The sequence below is a fragment of the Miscanthus floridulus genome, chromosome 8 (assembly GCF_019320115.1).
Source record: "Miscanthus floridulus cultivar M001 chromosome 8, ASM1932011v1, whole genome shotgun sequence".
Lineage (NCBI taxonomy): Eukaryota > Viridiplantae > Streptophyta > Magnoliopsida > Poales > Poaceae > Miscanthus > Miscanthus floridulus.
The window spans coordinates 47762170-47772973 of record NC_089587.1 but is presented as its reverse complement, the minus strand read 5'-3'; the positions used below and the strand labels follow the sequence as shown (position 1 = coordinate 47772973).

The following is a 10804-nucleotide window of genomic DNA, read 5'->3' as shown; positions in this document are numbered from 1 at the left end:
GACGGGGACATTTAGCACGCGAAAAATCAGATTTTGCCACCAGCCCCGCGCACCACGGCTCGCTGCTACAGCGGTAGACGGAGCCGTCGTCTCGCTCTCTCTTCACATTGAATACAGAGGGTGTTTCTGCAAAAATAGCCTTCCGAAGCGCGCTGTACGTGCCTGGCCCTTAGCCGCGTCAATCAGCGACAAACTCTCCTGCGGTGCGAGAGGTTGGTTGGTAAAAAGGCTGTCTTTCGACTGGGTTTAATAAACTTTATAACGTGCCAAATGCATCAATTAATAACCTACCGCTGTCATGTGCGAACAGCTGCTCACTTGGCTGAGACCAGGTCAACCCTGCCCTAGTGCCATGTGCCATGTGCCATGTGGATCATCGTCCATCGACGACTCGGTCGGAAGGCCTTGGCCTCCAAGTCCCCAGCTCGCGCTGCTTTGGTACTGCTTGCCTTGTCGGTTTCCTTTTCCTTTCCATTTCGTTTGTTGCCCAAGAAAGCAGCGGCCGGCCGGTTCCGGTTCTTGCCTGCCAGTCCGAGCGAGAATGACGTTAATATTCTGTTTCTCTAATTCTCTCCAAACCATTCTGGCCTGCATATACGCCGTTAATCTGGGGACCGCTGGCGCTCGGACGTCTGATCGGATAGTGATCCATCGGACTGTATCGTAGACCGGGCCCGATTCGTCTCCCCTGCTCGTGTCTGCACTCCACGCCTCCTTTTCGCGTGCCCACCCGGGGGTCTGTGCCGCGGGGACCGCTCGCGCCCGCTCTCGCTTTCCATGCGTATCTCATGTGCAATAACCGATCTACTTTTTAAACATACAGATGCAACACTTGCTACATATGTCTAGAGGCAGATGGAGCACTTAAAACATGGGTTTAAAACACTTGCAAAAAAAAAACTTGAAAACCATTGCAAACAAACGCAGCATCCAGATAAAACACTCGTAACATATGTGTGAAACATATGCAACATCTAGATAAACACACTTGCAACATACGTCTGAAAAAACAGATGAAACATTGGGACACATGTTTGCAACATACATGCACAACCACTGCAATATATGTAACATCTGATCTACTTTTGCAACATCTGTATGAAAGACTTGCAACATATCTCTAAAAAAACTGAAACATTTGAATTGTACACTTGCAACATACATCGTTCCGATGCAACCTCCTTTGTTGTCCGCATTAGGACGCCGGCACGCCATAGCTGTAGCAGGAGACGAGGCCAGAGCTTCCACGTCAGGGCCCAGCGCTTCTCTTACGCTGACGGCGCCTGTCGGTGTCGTCGGGCGGGGCGGGCACGCAGAACAGGAGCAGAAGTAGCGACAGGAGCAGTGGGACGGGCATGCAGAACAAGAGCAGGAGCAGCGGGGCGGACAGCAAGAGCAACGAAAGTGACAAACTAGCGGTGTCTATTGCGCTGGTACCCAGGCGCATGAAGGGGCGTCCTGACGGGACGAAGGCCCTACACATGCACATAGCATTTCCGATTAATTTGACACTTTTCAACTCCTTTGGTACCGTACGCCATGTAATAAATATTGACACCACTGGTTTGCTCGCTACTCTTATCTTAGAAATAATAACACAAATTAGTATTATTTTGGGCAGAAATTCACGTAGTTTGCTTTAAGCGAGAGTCATCCCAATCTTCAAACGATATCATTTGTCGGAAATAACTCATCGTTGAATAAATGATTAAGCCATGAAGGAAAAGGACGCGAGGAACCATTAACCTTTGATTCCAGTCGAATATATAATAGGTAGCCGCCTCTTGCTAGCGTTGAGTGCATCTCCAAAAGTATCAAAACAATTGAATCTTAAAAACCTAGCTTTGAAAGCTTTTCTAAAAACTATTAGCTATAAAGCATCTCCAAGAGTACCTAATATTTTTTTCATAGAAACATAAAGTTTTACAACTCCTAAAAAAAACATTGGAAGGAATAAAGAAGACCATCTTTAAGAGTTTCTAATAATCCACTCCTAAAATATCAAAGATAATTTTACATCAGGAATACTATATTATTTCTAAATTATTCTAACCTCTTTTATATATTCTGTCTCTCTTATACATTTACATCAGGAACCATTTCTTACTATTTATTTTTTCTATGTCCTTCTACCTTTAGATTAGCCGATAAACACGCACGTGAGAGAAGATACGCGTGACTCCAAAGCGCGAAACTTTACGCGCAACATGGTGACCTTTTCCAAATTCTAAAAAAATTAGGGAAATGAATTAAAAATTATTGGAGAGGATTTTTTTTCATCTTACTAAAAACTAAAGATTAGGAAGAGAATTTAGGGAACTCTCGAAGATGCTTATCTGTTTCTGGAAAGGATGGGCGGTGGCAATGATGGTCGGGGGGCTCCAGACGGGACCGGACGGGCAAATTGCGTCGGTGATGCTTGAGCAGCAGCTGGAACGCGGGCGTGTGTGTGAGGAGATAATGAAATATTTGGGGGCGGGGAGATACTATTTCTTGTCCTTTAAAAATGAATGTAGTAGTCCAGTAGTACTAGAAATGATGAACGGAATACTCTCTCTATCACAAAAGAGTGTAATTATAGATTTGAAGCAGATATTTTTTTTCTTAAATTTTACTAGTTTTATAGTAAACAATAATACCAAAAGTATGTCTCGAATAGATTTAATGTAAAGATATATTTTAGAATTAATTTAATGATACTAACCATAAATGTCTGTGATTTTTATAGAATTGATCAAATTTAAAATTACATGGTTTAATAAAAGTTGTACTCCTTCCATCCTACATTATAAAACGTTTTGATTTTATTTAGGTGCATAGCTTTTGTTATTCACTTAGATATACATTATACATGAGCACATAGTTAAAACAATGTATTTAGAAAAATTAAAATATCTTATAATTTACGTATAGCAGAGGGAGTAATTTTTTTTAAGAACGGAGCGGTGCCTCTTTTTTATCATTGCTGGCTCCAGCCCAGGGCTGTCCGCATTGCCGACAATAACTTTGCTTCCCCCCACGGCGCAACACGGAACACATGCTTGCATTCCAGCCTCCCCGACAGGCGGGCCCACTCCCCGCCCCAACGCGACGCCACCGAGCGGCCACGCTTCTCCTCCGTCTGACCGTCTCCCAAACCTACCCCCACCTCGCTGCACCGGGTCCACGCAGCAGAGCCCCCGCTAGTCGCAGCGAAGCCTCTGCCTCCCTCCCTCCTCTACGGCGCGGTGGTAGGTGGTTTGACCGCGCCGCGCCAACCCCCGCCGCCCGGCCACCTATAAAAGTCCCCGCACCTCCCACGCCTCGCCGGCAGCAACCCTTCCAGCAGCTGTTGTATAATTAACGTACGCGTACAGTACCCATCTCCGTTGCCGCGTCGAGCATTCATTCACTGCCTGTCCTAGCTCCTCTCCTGCCATCGCCCATCGCCTCACCTACTACGGTTCTACCGCTGCCGCCAAACCAACCAACCCCCGGTGACTCGCCGAGTGACGTGACGATGGACTCGGCGACGACGTCGGGGGCGATGGAGCTGGTGGCCGCGCTGCTGCGCGGCCGGGTGCCGCCCGAGCTGGGCGGGGAGGGCGCCGAGGGCCGGGCGCTCGTCGCCACGCTCGCCGCCGCGGTGCTCGGCGCCGCGCTCTTCGTGCTCTGGAGGCGCGCCGCCGCCGGGAAGAAGCGCAAGAGGGAGGCCGCCGCCGCCGTCGCGGAGGCCACACAGGCCAAGGCCAGGGCCGCTAAGGGCGGCGAAGACGAGAAGCCGGCCGATGACGGCAGGAAGAAGGTCACCGTCTTCTTCGGCACGCAGACCGGCACCGCCGAGGGGTTCGCCAAGGTGCGTGCGTCGCTCCCTGCCATAACCAAATCAATCAATCAATCAATCATCATCTCTGATGCCCCTTAGTTTCGCCCCGTGTTTGACGAATTCTAGGTGGTGAACTGCTACTCTTGTTTATGTTAGCACGCAATTTTCATTTTTTTCAATAATCCTAAGGGAGTGGGGGAATTTTTGTTAATGATGAAGGGAACTAGTTCTTGGTGGGTGATGCAGACGGGTTTTTTAAATTTTCTCCATCACTGTCATGCCGGCCTTGGGGGTTGCTTTCGTAACGGCACGAAATTTCACTGCACGCGAGTCATCTACGAAAGTTACCGCGAGATTTGGAGCACATGTGAGCAAAACTTGAATTTTATGTATGCCCTGTTCGCTTCTCTTATCATCCCAACTTTTCAGCTTGTTTTTTCCAACCAGAAGAGTGTTTTTTCTCTCGCAACGAATCAGACGGCTGTTTTTTTCAGCGAAGTAAACTGGGCCATTAACTTCTCGAAAAAAAAAGGAATAAACAAGTATTCTAGTCCAACTATCGCGCCTATCAGCTTGAGAAAGTCAAACCCGCAAGTTCTTCACCATCCATAAGACTTTTTCAAACTTCTACTAGCAAAGGCCAACGACATGTGCGGTAGCAGAATGTTGACCACAAATAAGCCCGCAACAGCAAGCACCTGGCTGCGAATAATATGGGTGTCAATGTCAAACCTCCAGGAGGGGTTGGTGGGCTAAACAAACCTTCTTCCTCCTACCTTCTCTCTGGGCCCAATCGATACATCATTGTGTTTGGTTTTGTGCCTAAAAGCAACAACAAAGGAGAAAGCAAAAAGTGAGTGGTTCGGTAGATTGGGTGGGAAAAGGCAATTGTCTTTTCTAGTTTGAATCAATCACAGGTTTTCGAAAAAAAGTTTGAATCAATCACCCTGATATAGTCTTCAGTATATCGAATTCTTTCGTTGGAATATGTCTTCTGAATATTCTGATCTGCTATATACATAACAGACGCTTGCTGAGGAGGCGAAGGCAAGGATATGACAAGGCAATCTTCAAAGTTGTGGACTTGGTAAGGAAACTGATAACTAATGTGTGGTATGATTGATCTGGGAGAAGGATCACTTCAGATGATCTTACCCACGAAACTATGGTTGTTTGTAGGATGATTATGCAGCAGAGGATGAGGAATATGAGGAGAAGTTGAAGAAGGAGAAGCTAGGCGTTGTTCTTCGTGGCAACGTGAGACATTTATTCTCTCTGTTGCGTCCTGTATTTTCTTACTGAATACTTGCACTTAAATTTGGAGCAAAATGCGGATACAATTAGTAAACTTCAGTGTATGCATAATTTCACTGGCTGAATTTGGACAAGAACATCATGTTTCCATCACTGGATTCAAAATACCAACATGTTCTATGTGTTGTCCCTAAAAATTACAATGCAATCTATATTTTGAAGCATTGGAAGATTTGGAATAGAAATGATAATTCAGTTAATGTTCAGGGGCTTGCCAACATTTGGATTATTTTTTCATTGATTTTGGAGTACAGAAATAAGGAAGCCTTCCTAATGTTACTTTTGTTCAAATTCAGGTATGGAGATGGTGAGCCGACTGACAATGCTGCTAGGTTCTACAAATGGTTCACTGAGGAAATGAGAGGGGTGTCTGGTTAAATGACTTTGAGTATGCTGTGTTTGGTCTGGGCAATCGACAGTATGAGCATTTCAACAAGGTACTCAGATCTTATCAGATCATTTTACTATATATGTTTCCCATTTGTAAATTCTTTACTATATTGCCATTCATTGTCTTCTTAATGTTTTGCTTCTGGCTACAGGTTGCCAAGGTGGTCGATGAGATCCTAACAGAACAAGGTATGCCCCTTTGAGTCTTCAGTATCGTATCACGCTGGCTTTTTTCTAGTTAATATGTTAAGCTGATCTTAAGTATTTTATGTTTGCTTAGGTGGAAAGCGCCTTGTTCCAGTTGGTCTTGGAGACGATGACCAATGCATTGAGGATGACTTCAATGCATGGTATATATTCTGGTTTCTTTTGAGATGATTTTTTTTTGGGCATTTGACTGCTTCAGTGTTATTTATGCTACTTTTCTGAGCTCTGTTGTGTTCTTAGGAAAGAAGCTCTCTGGCCAGAGTTGGATCGATTACTTCGGGATGAAAATGATGCCTCTACAGGCACTACATACACAGCTGCTATTCCTGAATACCGGGTTGAATTCAGTCAAACCTGAGGAGGCAGCTCATTTGGAGAGAAACTTCAGCCTTGCAAATGGACATGCAGTCCATGATGCCCAGCATCCTTGCCAGTAAGAATGCCACTATTCCCTACATCTGCAATAATGGCCGAAGTTGAAGGCCCCAAGTTTTACTGTAACATTGGAGTTCAAGCTAATAAGTCGAAACTTATGTGCATATTTAGGGCTAATGTGGCTGTGCGGCGGGAGCTCCACACCCCTGCTTCTGATCGTTCATGCACTCATTTGGAGTTCGACATTGCTGGAACTGGTCTCACGTAAGTCACCATATAAATTTACGAGCATCGTTAATGGTCAGGAATAGGATCTAATTGTAAAGTTCAGAAAGTGGATGAGGATAGATTGGTCTAACACACGTTGGATATATTGTTTTCCTGTAAATTATTGGAATGTGGTAATGTGCTGATGGAGTTGTATTGCTTCAATATCAGAGTTTGACCATTTTTATAATTCTGGTTCGTCATATCCTTTCTTCATTGTTTCTAAACATAATTTCATCATGCTGCTTATTAGGTATGAAACTGGCGACCATGTTGGTGCGTACACCGAGAACTGCCCTGAGGTTGTAGAGGAGGCAGAGAGGTTGTTGGGCTACTCGCCAGACACATTTTTCACCATCCATGCAGACAAAGAGGATGGTACTCCACTAAGTGGCAGTTCTCTTGCTCCTCCATTTCCCTCCCCAATCACAGTGAGGAATGCACTTGCTAGATATGCTGACCTTCTAAATTCACCGAAGAAGGTGAGTGTTTTATTAGTGCACAAATCCTACAGGGTTTATGAAAAATCAATGAAAATCTCCCCAACCAAATGATATTATGATTTGCAGACTTCTCTGGTTGCATTAGCTACTTATGCGTCAGATCCTGCTGAGGCTGACCGCCTGAGGTTCTTGGCCTCTGCTGCTGGGAAGGTCAGTTGCTTTCTCAGGGATCTGTGCAAGCTTTGTTCTTTCTATGGAGCCCCTAGCTTTAATGCTTAACACGTTTTTTCACTGTGCAGGATGAGTATGCTCAATGGGTTGTGGCAAGTCAGAGAAGCCTGTTGGAAGTCATGGCAGAGTTCCCTTCGGCAAAGCCTCCACTAGGAGTCTTCTTTGCAGCTGTTGCCCCTCGTCTTCAACCAAGATATTATTCTATTTCATCTTCACCAAGGTAAATAGCCCCACTCATAATTTTCCCTTCTCATCATGAATATTTGTTTTCGTGTTGACTTACATTTCCTTTCATCCGTCAGTATGGCAGCAACCAGGATTCATGTCACATGTGCGCTCGTGCATGAAACAACACCCGCTGGAAGGGTACATAAGGGAGTCTGCTCAACTTGGATTAAGGTAACTTATTGATGTTATGATTTTCTTTATGTGCTGGCTGATATCTCAATGTTTTGATCTCTCTGTTCTCATCTGGCAACTGAAGATTATAGAGCTGTCTGTTTTTATATAATCAGTTTTTGACCATTTAATGTTTGTTTCTGCAAACCATGCTTACTCCTAACAATTGCCTTGATATTTGGAAAAGAAAGTAACTCTTGCTTTACAACCCCTGCTTCCCAATTTGCACTTTTTAAGCCAATTCACCAGAACGATTTTCATGTTTGAGCTTTACCTGAAGTTGCTTGGCCATCCCAATTGGATTTGCAGAATGCTGTTCCATCGGAAGAGAGCAAGGATTGCAGCTGGGCTCCCATATTTGTGAGGCAATCAAACTTCAAACTACCCACTGATCCTTCAGTGCCGATTATCATGATTGGCCCTGGGACCGGTCTTGCACCCTTCCGTGGCTTCTTGCAGGTTATTATTGCAGCCCTTGGTACTCTATATTTATACCATTCATCCAGGTCAAATAGCTAACATGCAAATTTGCTCATGATCCCAGGAGAGACTAGCTCAAAAAGAATCTGGAGCTGAGCTTGGTCGATCCTGTGTTCTTCTTTCGGATGCAGAAATAGCAAGATGGTACACACCAAACAGATGATCGACTTAACACCAAAGGTCTTCAATGTTGTAGGCTGTACGCTGTAGCTAACGTAATTATGATTTTGCAGGACTTCATCTATGAGGATGAGCTGAACAATTTCCTTGAGCAAGGAGCACTGTCTGAGCTGGTTCTTGCCTTCTCGCGTCAGGGCCCTACTAAGGAATATGTGCAACACAAAATGGCACAGAAAGTAATCAGCTGCTCCTTTTCTGATGAACTTCTGTTACCCTCCTGATCCATAACCCAGTGGCTCACAGTTCATGCCTTTGTCCATTTCCAGGCATCTGAAATCTGGGACATGATCTCCCAAGGTGCTTACATCTATGTCTGTGGTGATGCCAAAGGCATGGCCAGAGATGTACATAGAGTTCTCCACACCATTGTTCAGGAGCAGGTACTGATCCAAGGCCTAGTTAAAACTTCATAATACTTATATATACTATAAATATGCTTCTTTCTCTGCATCTGTTGTTTTTCATGCAATTGTTGACATTTTTGACAAACAGGGCTCCCTCGACAGTTCTAAGGCCGAGAGCTTTGTGAAGAATCTCCAAATGGAGGGCAGATATCTGAGGGATGTGTGGTAAAAGGCGATTGTGAAATATGAAGGAAAAAAAAAACTGGTATTCAGGGGATAAGCATCCATTCGTATTACACATGTGTACAACTATTACCGGAAGAGTACTGACAATGGACTAGATCTGATATTTTTATTGGCTCTGTATTTATTTTTTATTTTCTCTCATTTTCTTTTGCTTTTGATGTTCTCTCAAGAGTTTTTTGTTTTCTTTTGTCTTTGAGGTTCTCTCAAGAGTTTTTTGTACCTATGTATTATATATTCTTTATATATGTATAAGATGAGGACAATTTTGGCAATAAGCCTCCGGTGTTATTAGTATTGCCAAATAGGGTTTCGTGTGATTATAAATCTTCTCTACTATAATAAATCAATCAAAATTATACTAGGTCTCCCCAGAAAAACGTCCCCCACTGAGAGTCTTTAACCATTGTATACCCAGAAAAATACACGCAGCAAATCGTCTCCGTTAAAATCAAGTACTCCTAAAACACCCACGCTAGATCCGATGGCCGGAAGAAGTTTGATGTCTCGCCAGGGGTTCGATTCCCTGCCCCATTCCCCTCATGGCCTTTTTTCTTTTGCTTTTCTTCCGAGAGGAGGGTTGGGAGACAGGAAGCCAGGCAGGGTCAGGAGAGGGCGACGGCGGCTCCACGTGTCGGATGTACCTCCATGACGCGCAAGCCTAGGCGCGGGGCAGCTGCCGGCCTTCGAGGAGGCATCGTCGTCTTCGGCCGCGGCAGCACAGGAGGCTGCTGCCGCTGTCGCCGTTGCGTGCACCCCGACGGCCGCGCCTCCGCCGGCCACTGCTGCCTGGTCGTGGCGCCGCCCCGCCGCACTCCACCGGCGCCATGAGTCCTTCTCGACGGCACACGTGTGCTGACCCTACTGGCTTCCCGTCGGCGTCGTCTTGTCTGTTGCCTGCATCTCCTCTTCAGCCATGAGTGTCCATGAGGTATTGATCCCTCCCTCAATTTGCATATGGATGATTGAAGGCTTTTAATTAAGCCACAATTTTTGCATGGTTGCCTTCAGGTGGCTGAAGATCCACTCGAGCATGGCACTAGGTGTTTGAATAGGGGGCTTTTACATTTTTACCATTATAAAGATTAGCACTCATCCGAATATCACTCTTAGAATGACACTTACAACTTTACCAGATGAGAGAAGTTTTAGTTATAGATTTACCACATTTGCGCATGTGGCATGCCATGCCAGCTCGACACGCTGTCGCCTAGTCAGCCTGAGCACGCGAAATGTCGTTGCTACCCCTGCCTTGCTCCTCTCTCTCCATCCCTGACAGCTAGGTCCCGCGGCACCTGTCACTTCTAGGTGGACCCCACTCGTCAACTTCGTCTTCCAGCTCCAACACCTAGATGGGAGACAGCCAATCGGCCAATCTATCCGGCGGCAAGGATAGGAAGATAGGGAGTCACCACTCACGAGTCAAGACAAGACGCCAGAGGTGCTCACATGTCACAAGCAGGGAGCCAAGGAGGATAGCGGTGACCGGTGTCCAGCTCCGGACGGGCAACCGGCGAATGCATAGGCGCACGTTGCACCCGCACAACGACCAATGTGGACGTGCCAAAGAGCTCGGAGCAGCACGACATGAGGAAGCCAAGGAGGAGGCGCGCGAGCAACTCCCCCGCGGCCTCATCGGCGCACGTGCGAGCAGCAGCTCCGCCGTGGCCTCGCGGGCACGCATGCGAGCAACTCCGCAGCGGCCTCACGAGCGCGCGGAGAGGGAGGCCGAGGTGGTGGCTCACCCGCTGGGGAGCTCGCATGGGGAGCAGCTGCTCCGGCGAGCTGGGCGTGAAGGCCGTGCCAAGCCTGTGGTGCGTGCCACATCTAGGCGCTAGGCGATGGAGCTCTGGCCATGGGCGATGGAGCTCCGGCGAGCTGTCTCCCATCCAGGTGCTGGAGCTGGAAGACAAAGTTGACGAGTGGGGTCCACCTGGAAGTGACAGGTGCCGCGGGACCCAACTGTTGGGGATGGAGAGAGGGGAGCAAGGCAGGGGTAGCAACGACATTTCATGTGCTCAGGCTGACTAGGCGACAACGTGTCGAGCTGGCGTGGCATGCCACATGCGCAAATTTGGTAAATCTAAAACTAAAACTTCTCTCATCTGGTAAAGTTGCAAGTGTCA

At 46.5% G+C, this 10804-nt stretch overlaps 1 pseudogene; it reads left to right on the top strand.

Annotated features, from left to right (window-relative positions):
* Positions 1-3308: 3308 nt before the first annotated feature.
* Positions 3309-9037, top strand: LOC136471902 (NADPH--cytochrome P450 reductase-like; annotated as a pseudogene).
* Positions 9038-10804: the final 1767 nt, after the last annotated feature.